Here is a 6,205-nt window from a genome sequence, read left to right as displayed (position 1 = left end):
ATCTAATATCTAGAGTGGTCATAATCATAATTAGTAGTGGTAATATTATTATGATTACAAAAAAAGTGATAGTCACTTGTTGAATAACATGAAGATACTTGAAAATGAAATATCTATCATCTATGCATCTTTCAAGTGGTTTTCCTGTCTTTTATAGTTTCTTTTCTTTCTTTTTTTTAATAAAACTTTAATTGGTCTGTTGGAGTAAAATTATTTGGGATTGACACTGTATACCATTGAAGAGTATTTACCCAATTAGATAGATAACACTTAAATGAATGATTAGAAATAATTTTTTATGATAAAAAGTTATACGCAATGAGTAATGAAACCATTGAGTGAATACACTTATTCAAATGGTACAATTAAAGCATTACAACATGATTATACAACTCAGTGAATGTAATACAAACTAAATTTTGATTGAGATCATGAACCGATTGATGTTAGGTCACCATTGAAAACCTGGAAGTAAAGGACGACCATTTCGTCCCATTGTGGGACACCTGAGTAGTGCTCATCCACGATCCCGCTCGCGGGATCCGAACCCAGGATCTCCAGTCTCTTGCGCGAACGCCTAACCTAATAGACCACCGAACCGGCGTCCGATGGTGTCAATGTCTAACCTCAACCAATCCACGAAGTTGTGCAACCACCTTCCATTGTACTGAAACCATAAATAGATCTAAATTAGATGACCATTGAAAACCTGGTAGTATTGTCTTTTGCTGGACAGTGTAGATTTGTAATGATTATTGATTCGTATAGTTTATATTACAAGTTAATCGTCCAGTGCTAGATAGTGCTTCCAAGTTTTCAATAATTATCTAACTTTGATTGGTTCAGGATCTCAATAAAATTCATGTGAAGTTAAATCATGTCGAATATGAGGCAGTTACCCACCAAAGACAATGAAGATGGTTAGGAAATACCGTGGATTGATTGGAGTTCGGCATTAACACCACTGAATCCCGACTCGTTGGTCTAGAGATGAAGAGTTCACACGCGAAGCCAAAGACCTTGAGTGAGGGGTCGTGGATAGACGGAAAGGTCATCCAGTGCTTACAAGTTTTCAGTGGTCGTCCAACATGGATCGTCTCATGATGTCAGTGAAATTCAACAATGTCCAAGACCCCATACTGATAATAAATTATCACATACTAACTACAATAATTACTACTCAGTGATTAGTAAATATAAGTATCTCGATCAGACCGAACTTTAGTCGTACCCTGAATATCTGAATGGAGAATAAACGTTCCCTCAAAGATTGCATATACACCTTACTACCAGATCCTTATTAGCAGGAAGTCAATCACCATCATAATGTCCCAGCAACAAACAAACGAACAGCTGTCTGAGGATATCAAATTGTTTTCAAAACAAAGAACATAAGTTGAAAATGTATTGTGAAAGTCAAGAATTAAAATAAATAACAAGTGACAATCAGATGATCCAATGTTCATTCAATATTGATGACTTGTTATTCAATTATGAATGAATGAATCTTGATGAAATATATATAATTATTATTGATCTATACACTAACCAAAGATATATTGTAGTTGATGAAAATCGTAGCATAGGAATAAATGTAGAATATAGAATATTAGTAATATATGGTAAGACTATAAGTTATGGCCAACCTTTGAGCGACGCTAAAATGACCTTGAGAATAGTCACCTACTAACTAAGACTAAATGAGGGTTATAAAGCAACGTGAAGAATTAAAATTATGATCTACAATTGGTGGTTAGGATTAGGAACTAGATTTAAGGTCTTCACCGCGATTTTTAACCAAATGGACGAAAAAATTTCGCGCGATGATCCAAGACTTGTTATAATGTGTCCGATTGGTTTGTCCATAAATTATACTCCCACCCGATGTACTAATCATAAGGAAGTATTTTTGTCAGATTGTTAGAGTTAATCAGTAAATTACGTTACTTAACTTAGATTTCGTGCTATTTAGCACTCATCAGTAAGATGTTCCCGAAATTTTGAGGGATTTAATTTATATGGTGTTGGCTAATTCACATAGATTAGTGAACACAATAAAAATTGATTAATAGAATTCAAACATTTTAGAAAAAGACTTTATCAACGTGACACTAGTTAGTATTCAGTGGTTAATCAATGAAAAAAATCTATTATGAACTGCTGAGGAGTCTCACAATAGGACGAGACGGCCATCCAGTGCTTCCGAATTTCCAACGGTGGTCCAACATCAATCAGTTCATTATCTCAATCAAAAACTTAATAATGTCGACAACCCCTATACTGGTAATTAACATGTGCTCACTAACGATTAACTTCGTGAGGGAATTCTCGGAGTTCTAATGAGCTAATCCGTGTCGGGTAGAGACAATTATCTACCTCAGTACAATGGAAGATGTTCGCTCAATTTCGTGAATTGGTTGATGTTAGACACTAACACTATTGAATGCCGGCTCAGTGGTCCAGTAGGTTGAGCGTTCGCGCGCGAGACTAAAAGCCCTGGGTTCGAATCCCGCAGGTGGGATCGTGGATGCGCAATACTGAGGAGTTCCTTTGTAGGAAGAAACGGCTGTCCTGTACTTTCAAATTTCCAACGGTGGTCTAACGTTAATCAGTTCATAATCTCAATCAAAAAGATTTATTTTTAATGAATTTCAGTGAATGTCTATGAAGTGTTTTCTGTAAGCTTATTGAATAGTCTTTAACCTAGAATGAACTTGCCGATTTGATCTTTTCTATTCTTCCAGATGAAACCATAGAATAACTATCAACATGAACTATCTAACTGTACAATATTCAAATTATTCTTTCTTTATAAAATCATACGATTTCAAGCACTCGTTCATATGTACATCTACATGTCAACATAAACATTCATAAACATACAAATTAGCACATTGTTTAATTAAACTTAATCTTACGTGATTTTTTGATTATTATTGATGGTGTCATTTGTTAAAAACTAACAATCATGTACATGCAGATTTACTTAACCATAATTTCACTCTCATTCTCTCATTGACACATAAACACACACGCAAATACTTACAAACTGTATGAATAAAAATAACGCTGTATTAAACAATATCTCTTTTATAAAAATACAAACATTACTATTGTTTCTTATATTAAAAAAAAAGAAGAAAAGAATGAGTTGACTACTGAAATTCGTTAGTGTGAACAAGTCAACATTTATTTACACCTATTTGTGTATATGTGTATTTAGTAATGTATGTATCCATATGAAATTACATGACTAATGTGTTATATTGCCAGTTGCTATAACAACACCAAGTTGATCACTAGTTCATTTTTTTTCTCATCTACAATGATAATTTTTTTCACAAGTTGAAATCATGAGCCAATTGAAGCTAGACCACCATGGAAAACCTGGAAGCACTGAACGGCCGTTTCGTCCTAGTACGGGACTCCTCAGCAGTGCGCATCCACGAACCCGCCCCCCGCGGGATTCGAACCCAGGACCTACTGGCTTCGCGCGCGAGCACTTAACCATTAGACCACTGAGCCGGCATCCAACGGTGTTAATGTCTAACTTCAACCAATCCACGAAGTTGCGCCACCGTACACCATTGTCTTCAGTGAGTTCCTATCTCACAACAGACCTGGTTCAACTCCACTGGTAACGACTTCTCACTAGAACTCCAGGAGTGTCTCCTGAAGTCAGTCACTAGTGAGCAGGTGATTATTATTATTATCAGAATGGGTTTTGTGAAATTTCTAAAAATCTCCACAAAACCCATTCTGATAATAATGATAATTTTTTTGTTGAGTTCATCAATGTTGATTGTTTAAACTGTAAATTAGTAGAGTTATGTTATTTCTGTCATTATTATGAATACTTAACTGTCTTGTACATTGTACTGGGATTCTGAATGCGTAAATGTGTCGTAAGAAAACAAAGACTCTTGATATAGGTTTATTTAATGGTCAAAATGAGCAAAACTATGTCTGAATACACTACATTTTAACAATCAGACTTATATAATTTGAAATAAGTAGTATTTTCTGTCAATTAGTCAATAACTTACAATGAGAACACATATTTACATAAACATACTGATCAATTTTCACTCTAACTTGATTTTGCATTTTTATTAATACTGTGATATCAATTGATTCATACTAGATAAGACAATATTATTCATAATTATGTATGTATATCAGAGTCAACCATTAGTGTGATGATTCCACTAGGTTATGATAAAAGGTCAGTTGAATTCTTCATTTTATCACCTAAATACAATGAATACGTTAAACTGATCAGTTGTTAGCAAATTATCATACTTGGTGGTATGCAACTCATTTAGATCATAAATTGATCTAAGTTAGACGACCATTCGAAACCTGAAAACATTAGATGATCGTTTTGTTCTAGTATGGAACTCTTCAGCAGTGTACATATACAGTCCCGCACGTGAGAATCCAATCCAGGATCTTCTTTCTTGCGCGTGAGCGCTCAACCTGTAGACCACTGAGTCGGTAGTCGACAGTGTTAATATCAAACCTCAAACAATCCACGACCTCGTGCGACCATCTTATTAGTTTTTAGTATGTTTAACTATATGTAATTAACCATTGTGGTACACTATCAATAGTAGTTATTTTCGGCTGGAAGTTTATAGGTCACTAATCCATAACCCCTAATAACTCATAGCCAACTGTTGACTATATCCAATCATAAGATTTTTCATAAAATGTATATAAACAAGGAATTGTGAAACGGATAAGAAAGGGAAAATTTATCGAACGAAAATGAATTGTATCACCTTTAACATCCAATTATTCATTCCTAAAAAGACTAAATCGAGTATGAATAGATGAATGATTCGGAATTAATTTTTGAATATAAACTGATATGATAAATGCTAATAACATGCATATGAAACATTTACACTGACGACAGCCTCCAAATACCTAATATTAAAAAATATATCTTACACGATTCCATTATACAACACCATATGGGTAATTTGATGAAATCGGTAAATTTTTGATGACAATGATCACAAAATGTTAGGTATTGCAGTGTACAATCTTATTAGTTAAAATTAACAGATTATTACTTCGATTATTAAGAATATAACAAAGAAAACGGTTACTGAGTGATTAATAAAACAATATTATAGATTACTTGAGCAAAACCACAGATGATTTGATGCTTCAAAGAAAAATGTCAAAGAAGAAAGACTGACAAAACCATACTTAGAGAGATAGATGTGTGAATAGATAGATAGATAGATAGATAGATAGATAGATAGATAGATAGATAGATAGATAGATAGATAGATAGATAGATAGATAGATAGATAGATAGATAGATAGATAGATAGATAGATAGATAGATAGATAGATAGATAGATAGATAGATAGATAGATAGAGATAGATAGATAGATAGATAGATAGATAGATAGATAGATAGATAGATAGATAGATAGATAGATAGATAGATATAGATAATTAATTGTTTAGTGCCTAATGTTCATGATTTCAAATGATCACTTGAAATCAAATGTTGGTGTTGCGAATTTTCGTTGGATCGTGGGTGCGTACTGCTGACGAGTCCCACTCTAGGACGAAGTGACCATCCAGTGCTCCCAGATTTTCCATGGTGGTCTAGCTTCATTTGACTCATGAACTCAACTATTAAGTTTTCGTTAAGTCACAAAAACTCAATACGTAACAAGTGGATATAAAAAAACAATGACAGTAATAAATTTATAATGAATAAATTATTAAATATTATCACTTAGATATTTCACTGTCAACATCATATTTTATCAATGTTATGTGAATATCTATCTATGTATGTGTTTCATGTATTGTTTTGACCTTAAATTTTCACTAAATTTCACCTGAATTACCTGATCAATCCGAATTCGCTCATTTCATGATTTATGATAAAAGAGGTGTTGATTTTTGGACAATATTTAGTTTTTCATTATTGATCAGTTAAATAGTGTTTATTATTATTATTTTTATGCTCTTTGAATCTTAGTTCATAAGGAATATAATATTAATATCGTTTAGTGTGAAAGCTTGTTATTTATTCTAACGTAACTTACTTACATAACTCCGCCTGGAGTCCCTCCGGGGGCTACTGCCGGTCCCAAGCCCGTATAAAGGAGGAGGGTTAAGCATGGGGTTAGCGACCCCATCCCGTAGAAAACTAACTCGCTTAAAAAACGT

The sequence above is a fragment of the Schistosoma haematobium genome, chromosome 4 (genome assembly GCF_000699445.3).
Source record: "Schistosoma haematobium chromosome 4, whole genome shotgun sequence".
NCBI classification, from domain to species: domain Eukaryota; kingdom Metazoa; phylum Platyhelminthes; class Trematoda; order Strigeidida; family Schistosomatidae; genus Schistosoma; species Schistosoma haematobium.
Note: the sequence above shows the minus strand (reverse complement) of the source record.